Source organism: Etheostoma spectabile, unplaced genomic scaffold (genome assembly GCF_008692095.1).
Source record: "Etheostoma spectabile isolate EspeVRDwgs_2016 unplaced genomic scaffold, UIUC_Espe_1.0 scaffold00006501, whole genome shotgun sequence".
In the NCBI taxonomy this organism is placed as follows: Eukaryota; Metazoa; Chordata; class Actinopteri; order Perciformes; family Percidae; genus Etheostoma; species Etheostoma spectabile.
In genome coordinates this window covers 186-25,442 of record NW_022603389.1, presented here as the reverse complement: position 1 = coordinate 25,442, position 25,257 = coordinate 186, and the positions used below count along the sequence as shown (strand labels likewise).

General features: G+C 39.0%; 1 long non-coding RNA gene across 1 annotated transcript; it reads left to right on the top strand.

Annotated features, from left to right (window-relative positions):
- The first annotated feature begins 6,188 nt into the window (after positions 1–6,188).
- On the top strand, positions 6,189–22,492 carry LOC116678140 (uncharacterized). The gene is made up of 4 exons (XR_004329179.1): positions 6,189–6,290; positions 8,987–9,061; positions 19,138–19,228; positions 22,311–22,492. It is a non-coding gene; the product is annotated as an uncharacterized LOC116678140 (long non-coding RNA).
- The last annotated feature ends 2,765 nt before the right edge of the window (positions 22,493–25,257 follow it).

The following is a 25,257-nucleotide window of genomic DNA, read 5'->3' as shown; positions in this document are numbered from 1 at the left end:
GCTTCCTTCAGCTTCTTTTGAAACAAAACAATCTTCTGGCTGTGGCAAGTAGCCGACGTGCTGTTGTGGGTTGCGTTGAAAATTACGTCATCACGCGTAGCTATGGTGACCAGCCACGCTGGGGCGTTACTCAATCTGCAATGGAAAACGGACGCAGAATGCGCAGAGTCGAGTAGAGGCGAGTCGAGACGAGCTGTTACCAGCAGTGGAAAAAACGCCATTACTGGTTTTCAGTATACACATGCATGGCTACACACACACACTCTAAGCTCTGCACACTAATGAATGGAACTCCTGCATTCTAATCTATCAAAATAAATTGGAAGTGCCCTGGCCATGGATTGAAGTATGGTTTCACTTCCAAGCATTGCTCTTGCTCATAGCTTCTATCTGCCAGTTTATGTTTATGTTAAGGAGGTAACTGCAAGAGAGTGGGGCCTTGAAAAAGTAATGTTTGTTAAATTGTATTAATGAAAGAATAAAAAAACGTGTTGCATACAGACTAGTTAGCCTTTTGTAATGTGACACAGCTGTGTCATTTTCCCAATGTGTCTCTCCTTCAATGCCCTTGCTCATTGAATCTGGGATACAATAAGTATGTTTGTGTGCATTTGCATGGGTGTGCTTCCATAATTCAGTAGTTTACTACAATGTAATCAAAGACAGTTAGCAGTAAATTGTACATCGCTAAATCTAGTGCAATTCAATGTCTTTATGAACCGTAACATACGGTTTAAGTTTATTGATGATAGTTGATTGAACAGTCACACAGTTCAACGTAGCACTTGTGTCCTCATGAATGGCTGTAGTTTGTTATGCTGTTGACCTCTGCGTTTCTAAGATTCCCTAAAGGATTTATTGCAGAGCCGTCAATTTGAGTGAATTGGATGTGGCTTGGTGTGCCTTATAAGCTGGTAACTGAGTGAATGTATAGGCTTAGATAAAGGAAGGGAAGGTTCTCATTTTAAATGATTGCAAGACCAGAGTGTAAAGAAGGACCAGAAAAACACCTGCCAAGTTCCATTTTCAAATGTTTCAACAGACAGGGCAATCTTAATGCACAACTACACCTCATACATGGTACCTAGTGCTTCACAACAATGCTACTCTATCCTCACCCAAGTCACTCCCCTAAATGTCATGTGCATACTTGTACAGATGCCTTTAAGAATGTTTTGCGAGCAAGCTAAAACATAAGATGTTTTTGCTTTGTTTTTCTACATTCATTTACTGGCCATTGTTGCACCTACAAGTGTACTAATCCTTTTGCTAGCAGCTTTTACATTTAAATTACCTGGAATTTAATACATTTAACATTTAATATAAATCATTTATGACACAGCTGAGTTGCACTTGTAGTTTCACTGTGTGATTAAAAATGCCAAAAGCGATCTCTTGCCAACTTCCAAATAAAGGGCACCACAACCAAAACTTGTTTCCATGGTGGTAATAAAGGAGCCTTTGTTTGTCAGTCAAAAAGGAAAACATATTGTACCAATTCAAAAAACCCCACTATTGCAGAACAACAAAAGGAGACAAAGGATCTGTTTCTGCCTTGAGCCTTTGTCTTTGTCTGCTTTCAAGTCCAAAGAGTCTTCATTTATCTCCACTGAAGCAAGAAAAAATCTGCCCACCCTTTAGTCCTTCTACTTGTCATCTTTGATCCTTCCATCCTTCCTGTCTGATAGGGAAAGAAATCAACACTGGTTCAGTCAAGTGGAAAAACAGACCCTAAATGTGCCATGAACCTAGACGCTAATAATCTGCTGGGATTCAACAATGTGAAACACTGAAAGACTTCTTTTCTCTAACTCTATTTGTCTCATTTCCACAACACTTCTATTTTGTCTTCCTTTGTCTGTCTCCGCTTTTCTTCCATCACACACAGAGATGCCAGTCCAATTGGAGCTCCAACATCTTATCAGAGAAGCTTGCTTGTGCAGAGTTTGAGCCTTAAGCATTGGGCTGTGTGATAGACATTGAGTGTACTGACTGTAACAGACTGTGATCTATACAGAGAAAATTGACAAATTGAAGTAATGTGCTTATGCATGTTAATACTTAGCTAATCCTCCAGGAGTCCAATGGCACACACAAATTCATGGTTCGATGCACACTAGTGATATAAATAAATGTCACCACTAACCCTTTCACCAATAAACTCCATAATTATGGCTGTAAATATTGCCTTAACAAAAACAACCTTGTTAAAACATTGTTTTTTGTATACTAATAAATGCAAAATAAATGCATCACCAGCGTCTAGCATTAATATACTTGCATCAAGGATGCAAGCATCAAGTTTATCTTTGATCCTCATCCTCAATTGAATCTCAACAGTATTCACTGCTGTTGCATCACAAGTCTCTGCAAAACATATTTGGATGTTTCAGAATTCAAAGGTCATTGTATCATGGGAAGCATTTGTTTTATGTTGTTGATTCAAGTCATATTTTTTCTTATTTTACCCTGACCAGTATGCTGGGTCCTACGAGTGATCGTCCGCCAGCATCCACTTATTAAAAAAAACATTTACTTTCAATAACTAACCAGCATGCGAGGTCTATGAAAACGGTGGGTTTTAAACTGATGCACAAGGCCCCATTGAATGACTACATGTAAAACATAATGTAACACTCCAGTCTGTTGTTTTGTGGCCACCGCAGCGTGAAAGCTAAATCTGTTTTAACTTTTTCACCGCAGCCTTCTGCGTTTTTTTGGCACCACCTGCGGGCACCACCTGCAGGCACCACCTGCGGTCACCACCTGCGGGCACCACCACTGCAGCCTAAACACACTCAAAAATTCAAAGAATTGGTAGAATGGGTGTCTAGTCTGAACGCAGCCTTACCTGACACCCTGGTGAGCTTGACTAGCTTGCAGCTGTCACTCCACTTGTTCCCTGCAGTGTTTGTCACTCATCTGCTTGGTTGGGCCAGCCCACTCCAGTCCTCTTCTTGTGTTACCAACTGTGCACTGAGCTTGTGTTGGTTTCTGTTCATTAAGGTTGACAAAAACAGAAACTATACCAAAATACTTTGGGGATGATGGTTTTCCTTTTTTGAGCCTCTTTCACATTATGGAGTATCTCTACATGACTAATATGCAACAGGTCTTCCAAACCATACAACCACATACAGTAGGTCTTTTTTTCCCCACCCTCAAAAATTACCCACAGAAGCATTTCCTAAATTAGCGCTGCAACCGGTGGAAGAATATCATTACGCCCTCATTCCTAAATGTAAGGGTCGCAGTTTTAAACCTGGTTAACGTTGATGAAACGTCACTGTTTTGTTAGGTTTAGGCAACAAAACTACTTTGTTAGGTTTAGATAAAGATTGTGGTTTAGGTTCAAATTGGTTACATAACTTCAGTGATGTAACCATGATGTAGTTACGTACAGACCATCACGCACTTACGTACATAAGGTAGCATAACATAGTTACTTAACTTAATTAATTAAGTTACTTAACTTAATTAAGTTAAGTAACAAGTTATCTTGTGTTCTTAGGTTCAACTACATCAATAGTACTTTTGGGTTTACATGACACATGAACAGGGGTTTCCTGGGTGAAAGTCCTGTGTTTGTTTGACCCATCCACCTACTCTGACCTGCTCCCTATGCAGACATTAGCGCTCTTTATATGTCACCTGACTTCCTCTTTTGCTACCATTATGATTACTACAGCCACCTTGTAGGCTACTTGTGGGGTTGTTTTGAGAGGGAAGACAGTCTCCAGTCTTTCTGTACTACTTATCTTTTACTCCTAGATTGATTTGGTGTGCAATAGACATCCATCACTCGATCTTGACACACATTTTACAAACACAGACAGACAGACATGATAAAAATACCCAAGGCTCCAATACACGAGTATGGTAAACTCTCACAGCTGGTCGCTGCATGTGCACATCAATTAAATAAATTAACTACAAGGCCCATGCCCTTCACAGTCTTAACTAAAAGACTATGCCCTCATCAGCATCCCACTTGCTTCTCCTCTATTCTTCGTCCACTCTTTCTTCTCTGGTGTCTGCCTTCACACTGGCTCATATTTGGCAAAACTCTTAAGAATTGTCAAACAATCAAAAATGACAAATGACAACCTGACTACAGGTGAATGCATGTGAATCTCCAAGTAAATGGAAATCTAGATAAATTATCTAAGGCATTAGCCATTTTCTGGAACAAAGCTGAGGTTGTGAGATCTTACTTTACTCCCTGAAAGGAACTGCCCACTGGGGAACTCTTTTGAGAACTAAATACCTTCAAGGGTTTTTTCTTCTGTTTGCAATCACAATGTCAGTGACTTAAGCCAGACATTCTGCTGTTTGGCTAATTTTCTGTAAGCAGTGTAGAATAAAAGTATGGTAGAATTAACAGGCTAGCTAGCCTCCTAATTCTTTCATGCTTTAGACTGGTTACAGAAAATGAGCCGACAAAGTTGTTACTCATCTGGCGAGGCAATGTGCTTTCTACACTGTAAAAAGAGTGTATGGAATAGGTTGTTTAATTTTACTTATTTAGTGGCTGGCTGTCTAGTTAGCTTGCAGTTTAAAATGGTGGTTGCCATTGCTGCATTGGCTCATGTGATTGATTAATCAATGTACACTTATGTCTGAACCAATCACTACTACTACTCTAAAGTAGGAGCTAACAATGTCACTGAAAATGACATTCTAAGAACTACAATTGTAGTTCTGGCAGTACGGACACAATAAAAAGAGGGACTCTTAGAATTATGAAACAGTTCCTCCGGTTTAATAAACACCTTTTGTCTAGTAGTTTTATTCTCTGAAAGAAATGAAAGCAACATTCATGCAGGAAAGATGCATGAGGTTGGGCAGTGAATGTGAGTTAATACAATATTTTGCATGTCTGTGTATGTGAGTGTTCCTGTTGGGTTAAATTGACCTTTCTCTGTCCACTCAGTGAGAATGTGGCACATTACACCTACGCACTACATGGGAAAATCATCTATGACTCACAAACATACGCACACACATGCATGCACTCTTAAACTGATATGAGCACACACACAATTACCATTCCTACTTACATTTGATAAAATCAGTTGTGGTTACATCAAACACACACACACACACAATTTGTTTCTAAGTACGGATATCCTGGTATTTTAATGGATGAATCTCTTTCTTTTACACTTCATATTTAGCAGCTAGCAAAAAGATTAAAGCTTAATATAGGTTTTTATTTCAGAATAAAATCCTGCCTTTTGTTCAAATCTAGAAAGAGGCTGGTTGTTGCCACTTTAATGTATGTATTATGGTGATGTTTTATACATGCATGCTTCGTCTCAAACTTTACATGCACTGGACACTGTAATACCATGGAGCTCTGAGGTTCATCACTGGTTTTAAAGTCCTCACTCACCATTGGGAACTGTATAAGCGTGTTGGATGGCCTTCTCCATCAACACAGAGACTTAAACACTGGCATATCTTCGTGGAAGGTCTACTTCCATCCTTCCTTCCATCTAACCTATATCAGTGTAAATAGTATTGGGATTTACAATCTTCGCTCCCAGGATCTTTTTGCTGATTTGCTGCTCCTTCTACCTGGAACAAGTTACAGAAATCTATGAAGCTTAATTAGCTGGTGTCATTGGTCGCTTTTCAGGGGATGTTGATTGACTTGGAGGCAGCCATATCTTGCGGTAGATGTATTGCCTGATGTGTTTAGGATTGTGGATGACTTTGAGGGATTTGCCGATTAAGTTGTTTTTTTAAGTATTTTGTACTTATGTGTGGTTGTACTGTCGTGTGTTTTGGCCAGGACATTCTTGAAAAAGAGATTATTAATCTGAATGAGTCTTTTCCTAGTTAAATAAATGTAATAAAACAAAAGGATAATTTAAATGGCAACTGTGACTACATGCGTCTACCCTATTTCTGATGGCGTGGCGGCAGAAAGTTTGATTGAATTTAAAGACAGGTTCATAAGCAATAAGGAGATAGCAAGTATTTCCTTATGTAGCTATGTACAATGAAGAGTTTTGTCACATAAGGTTCATTATTAAGAATTCTCTTTCTTTTTGTCAGATATTGCCCACTATTCAATCCTGTTCTTTACCATTCATAACTCAACCCTCCATGTTCTTCCACTGAGGATGTAACCTAGTGTGACGTTTTGTCAATTGAAATAATCAATGTTAAACTAATATGTCTCTCTGTCTCTTTCCCCCTCTCTTTCCCCACTCCACAGAGTTATATTCATGGAAGCAGTCAGGCTCAGTTTGTGGCTGAGTCTCACATCATCCTTCTTCTGAGTATCCTTTCACCAACGCGTTTATGTTTCATGTGTCGACATAAATTTGAACACAGTGCTGCAAAATGCAAATCCTCAAGAGGAGTTTAGCTATCTGTAAAATGTCCAACAGCTCATTTTGGCAAAAAAGTCCTTTAATTCTCCATTTGCTTTAACACAACACATACTGTAGGAAGCTACCTTTACGTGTCTGGAACAGCATCCCAATTTTTCTGTCTGCAACATTTATTTTCCCAACACGAAGGCTTTGTCATCTGTGTGCATTCTCCATAGGGAGGCTGTCTGCTGGACTAAACAGACAAAACAAAGACGAGAGATTGTCCTCTTTTAACTTCACTTCCTTGCCTCCAAATTCAACCCTGGTGATAGGCTGTGTGTGTGTGTGTGTGTGTGGTGTGTGTGTGTGTGTGTGTGTGTGTGTGTGTGTGTGTGTGTGTGTGTGTGTGTGTGTGTGCGTGTGCGTGTGCGCGTGCGCGTGCGCGTGTTTTGGCGGGATTGATGTTTCTGTATGTGTTTGCTTTCTTTTCTATCTGCTTGTATATCTGTGTGTACTTGCACTGGTGCTTTTGAATGTTTGTGGGTAATGATATTGTTCATTTCTAGCTGTTGTGTTTGTCCCCATGGGAAATAGCAGGTCCAAGGTCACACCTGCTGCAGAGCAATATTTGTTTGTCCATGCTAACACAGTTTTTTTTTTATTTTCTGCCCATCTGATTACATTGAAATGAAACACACATACACATTCACACCTGCTGAAATGCTAACACTCCTACCCTTGTTTTCGCTGCAGGTGGTGTAAACACATTTTATGACCACCGTAGATGCAGTTTCCCAATAGATGTAACCTTGTATAATTTGTTATACGCAGGTGCACACACAACTAGGTACCATGTGCAGTGAGTGATAGAGAGAGAGAGAGACCCTTTGAGGGACATGCACATAATTTGTTTAATATCTACAAATATATCATAAGTATCCTGTTTACTTGTATCATTATATCACATGTATTAACTGTTGTTTATATGTATGTTTGTTCTTATGCTTTGGCAACACAGATGCACAAGTTTACAAGGCTGGACGTTACAAGTGATAGTATATTTTTATAATGTAATAGCTGAGTAAAGATATGTTATTTATTCATGCATCAATATGTTGTTCATATCAATTCATCATAACACATAGACTTAGCCTACCTGAAAGAGCAGTTTATGTGTTATGTGTTTCAATGTTTTCAATGTTTTGTTGGCTCTACTCTGGAAAGATCGTATTGCTTGTGTATAGTGAATAATTGTACGTAAGATAAGGAACTCTAAAAACAATTGCATACTGAATAACAATCGTACTATTGGTCTTAAAAAAAAAGTTGTAATTAGATTAATTTCCCATATTATTATGCCCGATCTGTCACCATATTATCTAAAGGATGCCTCAGTTTCTGCTCTGTATTACCCCATGTGGCAGCCTTTGTTTGTGCACCCCATCCGATTGTCTTTAGTTATGTGGTTTTGTATGCAGCGCACACTGAAGAAAAGAATCTGTCATTATAAGCCACCTGAGGCTGTGCTTTGCAGCTTGTGTTGAATGCGGCATTGCTTGCTTCTGTAAAACGGAGATGTTCCCAATACTGTATGAACTGTTATTAATTAAATGTAAAGTCATTATTTCAACAAGTTATATCTTAAACAATAGCTAAATACTTTAGGAACATAGTACCAATGTAGGTCAGTCAATTAAAAAAATTACCAATGGATTTTCCAGTTAATTCAATATTCCAAAATGTCTAAATGGGATTTACAGGCCAACATCAGCAGGGGTCCCCAACCAGTCCAAGCTCTACAAAGACAAAAATGTAAGAAATCCATGCAGAAGACAGTCAAATTATGAGCTGGATTTGCAATAGTTGCCGCAGATTGGGAAGATCAAATGCAAAAATGTAAAACGTTCTCACAGGTAACAGATGGGTCAAATTAATCACAGTGACTATTTGTTACAAAATCTTGGCTGACTGACACAGTATGTTTGTCGTCTTTGCAGCAATTACGTTATCATTTCCTCATAAACAAGATTTAGAATCAGCTCTGTCAGGATTACATAGTTTTTGCATTTCTTCTACTGTGCTATTGTGGTGCATCACAATATACAGCAATTGAGAGCTTAATTTTCTACAGAAGCCAGGGACATGACATGTGATATGTTCTTTGAGCCTTTGTCAGTCTATTATATTAATATGATAGACTTGACATCAACAGACTGTGTCTTATTGAAAAATGAAAAAACAAATTTCATTTGGAAATCCATTAAGACGTTTTCCTTCCAAGGGTAAGGCTGTACCACTGCATATTTAAATTAATTGTAAAAAAGTAAAACATGGTTATTAGGTTTTTTGTATTGCCTACTGATGTCTTGCCCTTTCTACGACAAAAGTAACATAACTTTTGATTCATTCAAGAACACTTTTTCTTCTTTTTTAAATAATTAATGTGTTATTAATGTGTATATATACTGTACACAAAGTGTATTTATACTTTGTGCTCTCAAAGTACAGTACCTCTGATGTTCTTGCTAATTTAAGTTCTTTATGCACATATGTGCGTATCTGTAATGTGTGTCCAGCAGTTTCTGCTGGGGCATTGTGTACATCCAGCTTCTCCCTATCCTGTATGTAAGTGTGTTGTTTCCTTGACAACCTTGTCCCAGATGCTGCAATCACCATGGGGATGGTGCTACTAAATGAGGCTGCCACCTCCAAGGGAGACGTTGGCAAGAGACGAAGTAAGTAGTCAAGATTGTTTTTTCAGCTTTCCTTTATTCTTATTAGAGCCCGACCGAGAGCGGGCCAATATATCGGCGGACCGATATTATCGGATTATGTTTTATTGTGTTTTTGTTCAAAGGACTTTAATTTCATATCTTAATTTGTTTTTTTTATACATTTTAATCATCAGAACATTCATCATTTTGATGTTCCTCTGCTCTGTTGTGACAATAAAACAAATTATTATATTATTTTAGTGAGAACTCATAAATAACTAAAAATAACTAATGTTAAAATTTGTTTTCTTACGTGTTTCATGATTCATTATTTTTAAATATATATTGGCCGATTTATAAGATCAGATTTTCAAATAACCAATATTTGTATCGGTATCAGCCTTAAAAAGCCTTTATCGATCGGTTTCTGAATATGAAACACGGGACATGATTGTAAACTGTCCATTGTGCCAATGGATGGTATGCACATGACGTTTGCCTTGATGTTGAGAGTGGCGTGAGAGCTGTATTTCAGATGTGGGAAAATGTCAATTTAAATCCTGGGTGTTTCGGCTTTTCATCCCTAGACACCCTCGTTAAAGGTGGCCTAGAGCTGACCGCATACCTTGTTCACCTTGTACTGGACGGTTGTGACCTGGTTCTCAAGTGGGGTATGTGGTGGGGGGGGGGGATTAGTGAGCGGGTCATAATGATGCTCTTTGAGCCCAGCAAAGGTGTTTCCGTTTGATCCATATCCACTAGCTGCTTCTTTTGTTGTCCCATCCAGTTCTGTGTAGCGCGTTTCTTGCGTTCATAGGCCTCTTCTGTTGAATTCTCTCATTGGGACTGTAAGCTCTATGATGTAAACAGACTTCAGTGAAGTGAACCACAGTACCAAGTCTGGCCTAAGGGTGGAGGCTGCAATCTCCGGTGGAAAGATTAGTTGCTGGCCAATATCGATTATCATCTCCCAGTCCCGGGCCATGGCCAGCTGTCCAGCTTCTGGTTTGGTAGAGGGATGGTTGGGATTTTTCTGTCCCTCTTGGATGAAGGTTGGGGCTGTGATGGAATTGGTTTCTCTCAAGGGCAAGGAGTTGGTGGTATTCCTCTTGTTCTCAACAGCTGCTGCCAGATTCTTGAGGACCTGCTTGTGCCTCCAGGTGTAGCGGCCTTGCGTGAGGCGGGTCTTACAACCGGTCAAGATGTGTTTGAGAGTCACTAGAGTTGGGCAGAGGGCACAGGTTGGGTCCTCGCCATACCACTGGTGGAGGTTTTTTGGAGATGGGAGCACATCATAGGTGGCTTGATAATGAAGCTGATGTTGCTTGCCTTCATTTCCCAAAGCTCCCTCCAGCTGAGCTTTCTCCTCTCCAGTCCTTCCCACCTCATCCATTGTCCCTACTTTGCAAGAAAGACTGCCCTTACGCTTCTTTCCGCCTCCTCCTGACGGCGCACCTCCTCGACCACCGTTTTCCTCTCTTGTGTTGAGGCCTTACGCAAAGTTGGCCTAGTTGCTGTAAGGCCAAGGCCTCCTCCTTCCCAACTGGATGTGCCCTACAATGTTGCTGTGCCTCAGGGCTGACGTAGCAAGCTGCACCACGTCAGATGGTGTTCATATCCGTCCAGTTAACAGTGGTGGATAGAATTGCTGATGGTCTGGTCTCTGGAGTATTTCAATGTCTTACTTACTTTAGAGCATTTGTACTCTATAGGATGATGTGAGTCAGACAGCGTGGGACGCCGAGCCATTTAAACACACGGAGTCATGGCTCGTTCCATCTTCTCCATAGTTGTTATTGGGAGCTTGTAGACAGTGAATTTGCAGGCACCAGATCTTGAGCTTCCCTGGCAGTAGGGTCTCGTTAATGTTTACCAGACCGTTGGTGATGTCCCGCCTTACTTTCTGCACTTGGTCTCTAATTCTTATTGTACTTTTTCTTTCCCCTTTCAACGTCTAGTTCCTCAATTTGTGGAGCTTTCTGAGAAGAGAAATTGTCTGTCTGTGTGTTTATGTGTGTATTGAAATTCTTTTTTGCACGTCTTTTACCTTAGCTTTTTATTTAGTCAGATACTGCAATATAGAAAACTTACTGAAAATCCTTACATACAGTCGGCTATTGACTCGTTGAATTGTTTGAATGTTCCATTGTATGCAGGCAATGGAAATAACACAAAGGTTAAAAGTCCCATGGCATGATCATTTCACTTCATGAGATTTTTTAACATTAATATGCGTTCCCCCAGCCTGCCTATGGTCCTCCAGTGACTAGACGTTTTGTGTGTGTGTTTAAGCTGAGTTTAGGGAAGGGTAGGGAGTAGTTCTTGCAACACCCAATGTATATGCATTAAAATCCATGTTTCATGAGGCATCAATGGTGCTGAAGAGATTAAAATATTTGTAGAAGAAATTTCCTGTAAGTATTAATTCTTATAATAATATAAAACTGAGGGAACACAATCCAATACAATTAAAAAGTTAAACATTTTAGTTACACACATTCACCCACAGATATTGTTAAGCTATACATGTGTTGATAATTAAAATGTCCTATATACAAAGGCAAGTCACAAGTTCAGGTATTAACAAGAAATTATCCTGGCTGCTGTTTACAGTTGCCTTCTTGATCCCTTAGAAAAGGCCATCCGCTGTCGGCAACATTAATATCAGAGAAATTCCTTTTTCCACTCTTATCTTTCAGACTGAGTGCTAAAGGATTCTCCTTCTTTGAGATCGGACTTACACTTGCCAACTTCATAATCAGTTATTTCTTTACAAGGACTCTTGCTACTACCCTTGATCACCAGAAAAAAAAACATTTAATTACTTGGCTTCCCAACCACTCCAGACTCTGAATAGGACAAATGTCTTTTGAGCTGTTGCCTATGCTTTGTGCTCTGCCTGTGTTTTTGTTGGAATACGTTCATTCATATTTCTTGAGCATACTGTAATTCTCACTTTGGCATTTAAACAGTAGGCACTCTAGAAGACAATTTAAGAACACGTGGTGGTACATTACAAGATGCAATTTCATTTTTGGTACAGTACACAGACTTATCAGAAATCATGCATTTTTTTATTTTAGTTGTGATCTCTATTTCCTTTTGTCACCTAACACACGAACAATGTAAGTGAACAAACAAAGTGTGAGAACGTGTACAAGCAACAAAGCAAAACTATGATGATATATGAAGATGCACAGATGGAGTTTTTGTTAAACAAATAAAGCTTATGTTTACATGAATTGCTAGTCACCAGAGCACTGTGTGTCCTTGAGGTCTAATAAACGTGATTAATGTAGTTATCTTTAATATAAAACATTTGCACGGCCTATTTGTGTTAAGTTTGAAACCTAGGGGAGCGCTCAGCCCAGACAAAACGTAGCAAATTTTTTATTTAACTAAAGTGTTGTGTTGATTACCTTTTTGTGTGCGCAAGTGCAATGCCTCTAGTACAGCATTTTTACGTTGTTGCACCTCTGAAACGCCCACTAAACAAGGTAAAATGTGTCTTAAAGTCTGTTGCACACATAGATAAAATAGTTATAAATAATGATATAATTAGTTAAACACAAAATTAATGGGCATCTGTGAAATCACCCATTAGTTTGAGGTTGTTTTAAAGCCTTGAGTTTGATGATACACGTATCGTTGCCATCTTGTTTTTTTGCAACTGAATGTGACAATTTTTGACGAGAGGGTTAGCTGGGGAGGATGACATGGCCAAGTTTGTGTTGTTTATGGGTGCAATGGAGCTGCACTAAGCTAAATGCCAAAGGGGGAAAGTTGCCGATTTTCAACCCTTCTCAAGTGCACCATCCAGTGGAGATTTACCAGCTGGTAAACACGGACCTACAGGCACGGGCACATTCTTCTGCATTCACGCCAGTACAAAAAAATCGTTACGTTAGCTAACGCTAGTGCTAGCTATCTAGCTTGGTTGGCATAACACTGAGCAAGACCTTTTTAGGCCACCAAATGTTCCAATCAACTTTGTTGAAGTGAAAAGCTGAGAGGGTCGAAGTTTATTTTGAAAACATGGACAACACCCCACAACAAATTCACAGCTATTTTAATGTACACAGGGCAATGGATATGCATTGCTAAGCCTCTATCATGATTGGCAGGTTGGCGTTGAACCACGCTTCTAAAGTATCCTCTGCTTTATCGTCAATTTTAAAATAAATGTTACCATAATTTACTAAATGAACACCATGCTGTATTAATTAAAAAAATACTTGAAACTACCAATTAAGGCCATGAACTTGTTCGGACAATATTTATCAAGGTAGTAAATCAAGGCAGAAGTAAGGTCATTTCCATATAGACTTTTATAAAAACTGACTTTTTGCAACCAGGGTACACACCCCTACTAGATTAGATAGAATGCAGGCTCTTCATTTAACAGCAATGATGGAGGGTAAGATTAAGACAGGAGACTGCTGTACACACATACCATGCAATGAAAAAACATTGCAGTACTTTTATTAGTGTGTGTCATGTATTTGCACAACTGTCAATTAGCTGGAGCAGCTCGAAAAATAAGAAGCACTTTTTACTTTCAAGTTAATCACTGAGATGGCCCTGAACCTGCCCCATAACTGCCTCTGAATACACAACTACAACATTTGGATATGCATGGTAAATGCTTGATAGACTTTGACTAGCAGGTAGATTTATGTGGTGTCATGAGATAAATTGGCTCATCAAGAAAATGATTTAGGTGGCTAGTTGGTAGAGCAGGCGCACATATGTAGAGGTGTATTCCTCGACTTAAAAGGTCCACGGTTCAAGTCTGTGATGGTTTTCTGCCCAAAAAATGATTTAAGTTGCTTGTAATTAGTCAAATCAAATTTGGAGCAAACCCTTGTCTTTTGTTCGGATGTGTCTAATGTTATCTTCACATTCATGCATGAGTCAAAATTGTTCCTATTCTACATAAATACCACATGCACAGAATTTGCAGTGGGAATCCAGCTGGGTCTGTCTATGATCCATTCATGAAACGGGAAGAAATGAAAACATGTTTGTAAGTGCAACTTAAACTCAATTTGCACTAAATATTTAAATTACAATAATTATAATAAAACATCATCAACAGCCAAAAATGCAATCACCAGCTAGCTACAATTTGCTAGTAAAGGAGAGCTTTAAAGCACAGTTCAGTGGAGACCACCAAGCTATTTCTTAATGAAGGAAATTCTTAAACATTTGTTAAGGCTGCATGTCTGCTGAGCTATGAAAAAAAATTTTTGTTCCTGTTACTCACAAATGTATTGTTAAATAATAATTGTTTAATGTTAAAATACATGCTGTTTGGGAAATTATACTTAAAGAATTAGTTAAGTATTTTATTTAAGAAGTAAAATAAATTGAATCATCATGCTTAATAAATGAAATGACACAAAAGCATGCTCAGAAGCAATTAACAATACTAATCATCTGGGGTGGACCACCACAGTAGAGGCAGTAGAACTTTTGAGTCTACATAACAGGGGCACTGCAGCAGAAGGCTGTTGCCTGTGGTTTTCAGCTTTTCACCTGCTTTTGAGAGACAGAGACCTTTCTTTGTGAACTTGACCCTCTTGCAAAGGCTTAGTCAGTCCAGCAATACACAATCAGCCACAGGAAGTACGTGGTAGATTTGCAGATTACAATTAAAGTAAATCTCAGATGACAATTTAACTTCTAGTAGACCAGTGTTTTTTTGTCTTAGGTCCTTTTTTGTTCTTGTTTAAAGAAGTGAAGGTTCTTAATAAGGAAGTTAATAATAATAATAATAATAATAATGGGCCCCCTGGACTGTTGAAATGTTATGCTAGGGCTCTAGTCAAGGCGGCTGAATAAATTATGAATAGCTTTGTTACTGGTAGACTTTCAAAATTAAGATCAGATATTCCAGAAAATGTTGTCACCTGCATTAGCAAGGAGGATGTTTGTACTTGTCACTACTGTACTAGTAGCCCTGGTGTATGTAGTTTTCTGCTTAAAGCAGTCAAGCAGCTCTCAAAAGTCTGTGCAAGTGGCATACAAAAGCTTAAATACAGCATGAAGGGCACAGAGGGGATGATTAATTAATGTTAAAGCTATCATGAAGAATGTCTGTGAAAATCACCTTCACCAATGCCAAGGGATTCAAAATTAGTGGGAAAACATGAGAGATGATGGAGCCTGGCATTATCTTTTGAGTGTGATGATCACTAGTGGTCTCATGTTGTGGATTTGAATGCATCAAATTATATTACAGAGATTCCAGAGGTCAGCTTTAATCTGCTGGACACATGTAGGACCATTTTACATGTGCTGTCATTTTTTTGTCATAAGAAAAATGTGTTCTGTTCCAACCAGACCCACCAACATAATTGACACGTCACATCAAGATAAATAACATTGTGAAGTGACGCTATATACATATGGAGTTATTGTACTTTTCGATCTCTTGAGGGAAGATGGTCCCCGGCTCCTTCTGATGAGTCTGGTCTGGAAGTGTTGAGCATGTAACCACAGTTCATCATTTGAAAGGGGAGGTTGTACTTGACCCTACTAATGACATTTTTGCTTTCAACCTTTTCCATTACTGCCCAAGCGGAGTTTCTGCATAATCTCTAGATTATGAGAAGGGGAGTAAGATATTAGATGACCCTTACTGATAATAACTCAAACACAGAGACACAGTTACATGCAGGGATTTTAATTAGAGACACTTTTTCATCACACCACACTATCAGTCTTTCAATTGCCTCTGTAAGGCCACAAACTCATGCATACGCACAGACTCTCACACTTCTAAAGGCAAGATTATCAACTTTTTGTTCTACTTTACCCATGAGTTCTCCTTGTGATGGTAAAGCTTGGCAATTAAAATGAAAATGACTTTATAACTACTTCAAGACTTTTTTTTCAATATCAGACTGAACAAGAACACTCACACACATCTACTTAGACAGACACACATGCATATGTGCTCACATAACTGTCACCTGTGTAAGGCTGACATTGCACGTGTACAGCACAGACCACTCATTTAGCAATTCTATCTCTGCTCCATCATTTCCATCAAGTCTTTTATCCTTTCATTATCAATCTCATTTGTTCTCTCTCTCTCATTTTCTTTCTCTTATGTACAGAAACTTTTACTTTTTATTGTATCAGCTTTTTAAATTTGACCTCTTTGTATAATTTCCACCTGCTAATTTAAATTAACTGAAGAAAACACAACATGCAGATTACATTTTACCGCAGCTCAAGCATACTAATGCTGACAGAAACCTCTTACGTAAAGCATACACAATATCCAGACACAAGGTTGCATAGAACATACAGTTTAATATCCCACACACAACTGTCATCGGTTGACACACATACATACAGACACACAAATTAAATAAGTACATTATAAAGCAGCATAGCGAATAGTCGTCTGTCAGTAATGGGGTGAGGATTAGTCTTGAATGGTACTATAATCATTGAATGTGGGTGTTAATCCCTGGCATATAGCTTCCATACTGCTGAGTGCAGCTACAAGAAGTTATCTGCTGCTTCCATGGACATCTGCCCGACAAATCACAGCGCACACACTGTTTCTCAGCGAGGGAGTTACTAAACTAATAAATGGAGTTAAAAGTTTAATACATATGCAATGTGAGTGGAAGTGGGGGTGGTGAGATAGGTAAAAGAGGATGCAATGTAAATAAGAGCGAAACATAGAGGGGGAGCATAGAATTTGAGAAATTGAAGATTTAGGAAAAGCGAGATGGGTCTGTGAAACCTCAAGTGACATTTTCATGCCATGGACCTTTAAACATTCATCTACAAAGTCCTTGTTCACTTGTAAATGGACAGTGTGGATATTAACAATCCAAACAAAAAAGTCAGCCTTTCTGTCACAGTTTGGCATAAAAAATAATGATTAAACAATTGAGGGTTCCATAGTCTATTGGAGCCAGTTGGTAATCAAAGAATAAACTGTAAAGAACCATTCAGCATCCCATTATCTATTCATATTTGGCCTCCTAATGAGGTAGGCTTAACTTAATATGCTTATTGGCTTCCTTGCGCTGGGGAAAGGTACGTTTATTTTTACCATGCCAATATATCATGATTTGAATTGAGCCAAGTCATACAGTCAAAAGAGGGATTACCACCTTTGTCATTGAGGGAAATCATTCAGCTTAAACAACTTGTCATTTGGCCAAGGTCATAAATCACTTTCATTAGCATGCTTAGTGCGTGTGTGAATCAGAGTGCCATTATCCATGGAAGCATACAAAGTTGCCTCTCAGTCATAATTGATGAGCTATGGGAAATACATCCCACTATACTTAATCAAGATACACAGCCGTTCTGTCGCTTATGTACTCGCAGGCACATACGTTGATGTGGCAACTCAAAGAAAACGGTGCCATAAGGGCTCTCCCTGGAGACGCACTCTCAAATATGCAGTGCTCTCAATCGTGCGTGCGTGCGTGCGTGCCTATGGTAGATGCATTGGGACTTGGATGTCATACCAATTGCTGTCTCTCGTCCACCAATTGGAGGTCCGCGTTTGATCCCTGGCCTGCAGTCTGTAGTCTATGTCCAAGTGACCTTGGGCAAGATACTGAACGCCACAATGCTTTAGAGAGTGTGAATGTGTGTGAATGTTATGTGATGAACGGGTGGCATCTTGTCTATGGTAGCCATATGTATAAATGTGTGTGTGTGTGAATGGGGTAAATGGAGAGTAATGTAAAGAGCAATGTAGACTAAAGTGCTTTGAGTGGTTGCAAAGCCTAGTAAAGTTATATATAAATGCAGTCAATTCAACATCCATTTACTGTCTCTTACACACTCACATACAGCACATTACAGCCACGTGTGTGTGTGTTGTGTGTGTGTGTGTGGTGTGTGTGTGTGTGTGTGTGTGTGTGTGTGTGTGTGTGTGTGTGTGTGTGTGTGTGTGTGTGTGTGTGTGGTGTGTGTGTGTGTGTGTGTATATATATATATACAATTATTCTTATGATGAATTGTATGATTTGCGAAGAAAGAAAGAAAGAAAGAAGAACAGCCATGTTGGAGCTGACAATGAGCCATGACAGCAAATTTAGTCTCATGCAGACATGCAATACAGATCACAGAACACGCTAACCACTGGAGCCATGAAGAATGACAGCACATACACACAAATTTACAGTGAGAATTGGTTATATATTTTCCAAGCCAAATCTTTTGTTCTCTCTCTCTCTTTCTCTCTCAAACACACACACACACACACACACTTACTCACGTAACTTTACACGCACACATAGTGAGAACAAGCACATATCTCTATTTAGTCTCCAGGAGAGATCCTCATCCTAATCCCTGATTAACAATATCAGTCGGTGGTGACAGTTTAATTTAACACAGTGCCTCTCAAGGATTAGCCGCTACATGAGGGTGTGTGTGCACACACTCATACACTCACACACGTACACTCACATTTCCCCTGCAGATTAAAGATCATGTGTATGTATATTCACTTTAGAATAGTCGCTGAGGAAATAAGACGATAATGGTTGCAAACACAATTTTCTGCAGCACAGCAGGGTTATGATGAGATAGAGTCGGTAGAGCATGTTACGCGTTGTCTAAATAATTAGTAAATATTAAAATGTTTTGGCAAACGGAAGAGCCCCAGGCAATGTTTTACATGCCCTTTCTATCAGCATTTTAGCAAATTTCAATCATTAATTGTGCATTTGTAGGCCTGTGTACGTGCTTACAACATGTGTGAACCCCCAACATGAAAAAAAGAGGATGTATTTGGTGTGTACCATGTCTGAACCTTGTAAGCACATTCAATTGAACTGAGATCAGAGTTACTCAACGGGTAAAATGTTTCTTCTAATTATATATATTATTCTCACAGGCCATAGTCTAATAATTGTTATGCGTATAGCAGGGTGGTTTGGAAAATATGGAAACTCAAAGCATCAAATGTAGTTATAGTGAATTCAGTTTTGTAGATCATATCACCGTTTCTTCATATATTGTCTATTTAACTGTGTGTGTTTGTGTGTGTGGGTGTCTCTCTCCTCTCTCTCTCTCTCTCTCTCTCTCTCCTTTCTCTTCTTTTCCAGTTATCTGCCTGGTTGGCCTTGCCTGGGGTGGGTTTTTCTTCAGCTTCCTGCTCTCCATTTTTAGGTCCAAGTACCATGGATACCCCTACAGGTAACTATAGCAACCGTACAGTATCACTGTACTGTTTCATTCACTTTATGCAACAGTTATTCAAACACAATATACAATGAATCCTAAAGTCACTGAACTTGACATAAAATCACTGCAATGTTATTGCAGACACAGTGCAAAAATCCAAGCCAAAACTGAATGCGTCCATTCCTATTATTTTATTGATCCTAGACAGCTGTTCGATGGAAAACACACACTCACACACACTTTCTTTCAATCTGACAGCTAAAAACGTCAACACAGATTTTCCGTCTGACTTTGTGGCAGTACACTCGTATTTAAAGCATCTTATGCATCTTTCTTTTTTATCCTGGCTAATCCAAATCATGGATCTTGTCTTTTGGTCATCATCTAGTGAATGGTTTTGGACACTAAAGCCATTCAGCGTAGTGAACCATAACAGCAGCAATTTGGTCTCACTTTGAGCTAAAGGTCGCCACTACATGAAAAAGATTTAATGTGTGACAGAAAAAAAATCTAGTCCGCAGAGTCTGGGTCCAATTATTTTCCTGGGAAGAAGCTGTAGGATATTACAGCACAACACCAGAACACCTCCTGCTGCAGAAATTCACCTCTGAAGGGATGTTGAGGGCACTTCACCAGGGCAGATCATTTACTATCATCGGGGCATAACCCTGTTGTGACCTGTGCTTGAAATATGACCAAATTGCATTGGGCCAGCTCGGTGAAGGGGCTTGAGGTCCAATCATTGTTGTCTTGTGACCTTGATGCAGAGTTTAGTCGTTGTATGTAACTGGAAATGCTCTACTTAACTTGTTAATCAAGTATTTTCCTAATTTCCTAGAAATTTCCTGAAAAGTATTTGCGGAAAATAGGGAAAACGTCAGTTTAAACCTAAAGGCCAAAAGTTTGAACGCACCTTCTCATTCAATGCGTTTCCTTTATTTTCATGACTATTTACATTGTAGATTATCACTGAGACAGAATATGAATGAAACATGTAAAATGATGTACTTAACAAAAAAGTGTGAAATAACTGAAAACATGTCTTATTTTCTAGTTTCTTCAAAGTAGCCACCCTTTTCTTTTTTGATAGCGCTGCAAACCCTTGGTGTTCTCTCAATGAGCTTCATGAGGTAGTCACTGAAATGGTTTTCACTTCACAGGTGTGCTTGTCAGGGTTAATTAGTGGAATGTCTTGCCTTATTTATGGGGTTGGGACCATCAGTTGTGTTGTGCAGACAGGTTGATACACAGCCGACGACCCTGTTGGACAACTGTTAGAATTCATAATATGGCAAGAACCAATCAGCTAAGTAAAGAGAAACGAGTGGCCATCATTACTTAAGAAATAAGGTCAGTCGGTCCGGAAAATTGCAAAAACTTTGAATGTGTCCCCAAGTGTAGTCACAAAAACCATCAAGCGCTACAACGAAACTGGCTCCCATGAGTACCGCCCCAAGAAAGGAACCCAAGAGTCACCTCTGTTGCTAAGGATACGTTTTTCTGAGTCATCAACCTCAGAAATCGCAAGTTGCAGCAGCTCAGATTAGAGACCAGATGAATACCACACAGAGTTTTTAGCAAGACGCATCTCTAGAACAACTGTTAAGAGGAGACTGCGCAAATCAGGCCTTCACGGTCAAACAGCAGCTTGGACACCACTGCTAAGGAGAGGCAACAAGCAGAAGAGAGATTTTTGGGCCAAGAAACACAAGGAATGGACAGTAGACCTGTGGAAATCTGGGTTGTGTCCAAGTTTGAGATCTTTGGTTCCATCCGCCGTGTCTTTGTGCGACGCAGAAAAGGTGACCGGACGGATTCTACTTGCCTGGTTCCCACCGTGAAGCATGGAGGAGGAGGTGTGTGATGGTGTGGGGGTGCTTTGCTGGTGACATTGTTGGGGATTTAGTCAAAATTGAAGGCATACTGAACCAGCATGGCTACCACAGCATCCTGCAGCGACATGCGACACCTCCAGGTGTGTAAGGGCTATTTGACCAGAAGGAGAGTGATGGAGTCACTCCCCACAGTCACTGAACCTGAACCCAATCGAGATGGTTTGGGGGGAGCTGGACCGCAGAGTGAAGGCAAAAAGGGCCAAACAAGTGCAAGCATCTCTGAGAACTCCTTCAAGACTGTGGGAAACCATTTCAGGGGACTACCTCTTGAAACTCCTCAAGAGAATGCCAAGAGTGAGCAAAGCAGCAATCAGAGCAAAGGGTGGCTACTTTGAAGAAACTATAATATAAGACATGTTTTTCAGTTATTTCACATTTTTTTTGTTAAGTACATATTTCCATATGTGTTAATTCATAGTTTTGATGCCATCAGTGATAATTACAATGTAAATAGTCATGAAAATAAATAATAAAAATAAAGGGAACGCATTGAATGAGAAGGTGTGTTCAATCTTTTGCCTGTGCTGTACATTTATCAAGAGGCACTAAATGATATTACACTTGCACTTCTATTGTAAATTATTTTTTAAGTGCACACTATCTTTAATTTGCCTTTAATATGGTCAAATTACAGATTTTTTTTTCCAGGAAATGAGTTGGTACAGTATGTAAAGGGCCAAAAACTAAGCATTACGCTTACAGTATTTAGGTGAGAATGCTAAAAGAGCCTCCTCTTTTTTCTGCTGCTTGTTAATCAATTCAACTGTAGAAAATAATTATTTTGGTAATATTTATGTAAAATATGATTTGTTGAGCAGCCAAGGCCGGCTCTCAAAATGAGAATACAGCCTGAGACGAACATGAAAAGAAACATTTGGTCTGTTCAGTAACAACAACAAAAAACTGTAAAATGGAAGCAGTCGGTCCCGGTCCGTCTCAGAAGTTTATATACGGATGCAACAATTAATTGAGCAGTTTGCCTGTTTACATGCTTCCTGAACCTGCAGTGTCTCTAACAAGATAACATCAATAGCCACAGGTATTTCTGGTGCCTCTGCTAAAAAAGGGGTTGTGGTGTTATGCAACGCAAGCCACAAAAAACACTGTATTGATATCCATTTCGTCTTCTTCTCACTATTCTCTTCTTTGTTTATTTCTTTTCCTCTTCTCTACTCCCTTTAACCTCCTCTGTCTCTCAGCTTCCTTATTAAGTGAAAAAAGACAGAAGAAGAGGTCGGAGGATGGCAAAGAGGCAGTAGGTGAGGAGAAGAGGAGTCGAGAAGATACTTGAAGAGGAGGCAGCGTCACTATTGAGTCTAGAGTGCATGGTGGGGTTTCTTTGTTAGTGTTTTATTTGTTGTTGACTCCTCATGTATTCTGCTCGTTAAATACAAAATAATGAACTTCTTAGACTGGCCAATGAAGGTCTTTAGCATATTTGTATTTTGGTCTTTTTTTTTGTTTGGTTGCATAATTTGTGTGGCTATATATACCTGCAATTGTGGTGTGTGTTGTTCAATCCATATATTGGATCCTATTATGATAACTTTGTTACAGGTGAAGGGAGTGTAAGAGACCAGTGAAGTCACAAAGTCAAGTGGGTGTTGAGAGGGCAGGAAGATAAGCAGCAGGTTAAAAAGATGGGTTACATGATCGAGTTGAGTACAGAGGCAGAGTTTTAATGTGTATTAATAGGAAAGTATGAAAAGTGTATTAACCAGGTGTAACATCTCTAAAATGATATCTTTTCCATGTGCTTGTCACATTTGTGTCTTATTATGGTGAACACATAATGCAGCTTTGGGAGATAAAGATACGTGGGAACTGGGAAATACCAGTTTCAGCTTCTGCTGTAGGTTTGGAGCTCAGTCAGACTCAGTTTCATTGTGGAACCATTTTGTTTGATAAAGCTAAAATATGATTTGCTCAAACAGTGAACAGTGTGCAGATATTTACTGACATGTGGATTAAATCCAGGTGTATGATTTCTCTCTTAACTGCAATTTTACACCTTCTGGTGCCACACTGTTGGTTGCTTTAGATTTTCTTGGACAGGACAAATACTTTTTCACATCTTCATAATAGAAATCTCACATGTCAATGTCCATTGTATTATTTTGCAAAATGTTCACTACCAAAGTCTACTTTCAACTGGAGATATACTGTATTTTCAATTAACAATATTATAGTTTGTTAGGCATCTAAAATGGCTTGAATGAGGTTATGCAAAGATTGGGGTCATAGTTCATTAGTAAGTGAACAGGTCACAACCCAAGATGTAAGAGTTTAACAAAACTTCATCCTCCACAGTCTTACTTTTTACCGCACTAAATGAACATCCACTTCTCCGCGCATTGGCACGGTTTTAATCACTAATGCAAAATGGTAGCACATGAACTGAGTTTACAGAAGGCTGGCTGGACTGCTGTAACTGTTCTTGTGAGTGTGAGAAACATAGATCATTTTGAGACTGCATACATTTCTAATTCTTTCACTTGTGGACTGCCCACTGAAACATTGAGTGGGCTGGAGCATTGAAAACCATTTATGTAACCCTTCTATGCGTGGGCGGACAGAGGATGGTGCTGCACATAGACCAGTTTTGACAAATTTAATAAAAATATTCCCTCTCAGACTTCCCATTCTTGTCTACTGTTTGCGTGTGTGTGAAATCTTTTTTTCTCAACTTTTATCTTTCGTTAGCTTTCTTATTTAGTGAGAAAACTGCAATATAGTGAACTTTCTGAAAATCAGTACATCCAGTCGGCTATCGACTTGTTGAATAGTTTGAATATTCCACTGCAGGCAATGGAAGTAACTCAGGTTAAACTCCCTTACTTAGAGTGAGTAGAATAACCAGTAATGACCAACTTCAGAGTAAGGCCCAGAGTAACATTTTGTTTTCAGGATGTTCAAAGTGCCGAGTTGTTGTGGTATCATGCTAAACGTACTTCAATTATATATGACTTAAACAGTGGAACGTCAGCACTAAGAGCAGAAATTTCCCCTCAACTGTTGCCCTTTACGGTGTGGAGGAAATAAGCTGAACAAATGTCACCTTCCGGGGGGATAAGTATTGGCAAATGGACTGAAATCAATGTGCACATTAGATAGAGGGCAGCTGTAGAACAAAAGTCATGATGGCATAAAGATATCTCCACTGCTTAAAAGTCATACAATTGCTAAAATTTGCCACAAATATTGAACGTTAGTGTGTTAATTAGAGGTTTGAATTAGACTTGTCACTACCAATGTACACGTCATCCTTTTGGGACCTCAGTCCAAGCTGCATCTGTTAATAAATTACAATTTGATATGGCTTGATTTTGCGATTAAGAAAATATATTATTAGATAATATGAATGCAAATATGTTATTTATTGAAGTGATGAAATCACCTGATCAACATCAGTAGCATGGAGACCAATCACAGTAAATACACTTCAGGTTAGACATAACCCAACAGACCACACAGCGGTAGTGCCAACATGCTAACATAAAAAATCAAAATGGAATGTATGCAATGTAAACATAATGTCAAACCTAAACACAGATTGAAAAACCATTGTATTTAATATGGCTTACAGCTTAAGTCTCTGAGAACGCAAACAAAAGTAATGTGATTTTTCACAGCCAATATGTTTATATACAATTTAGTACCAAAAGTCTTAAAGTATGAAAAAGAACATTATGGTTAAGTATCACATTATGAAAAAATAAATTAACTGTCACCATTTATTAATGAAACAGGCTTACAAAAAGCCATCACTGGCAGACTGGTGACATTTAGGCAGTAGTGCTTTTCCTAATAAATAATAAAACTGTCATTAGCTGGGTTTGTCTATAGGTGTGAATTGATGATGAGGCTGTTTTCCGTGTGATGTAGTAGCAGCCTATTCAGTGGGCCTTCAGTACATAGGCTAGGATAGGCTCTGCCATGACTAGAGCCATTTTAAATTTAATAAAAGTCTGGTGTACAATTCAAAAGCATTACTTGTTCCCCAGCAAAATTAAATCAGCTATCAATATAATACAAATAAATAGGCTTTCAGAAAACAGAAGAACACTCCCAACAAAAAAGGAACCTTTCAGAAATACATTAGTACTGTGTGACATCTTATTTTTCCTTTGTACCGGCTAATGTCAT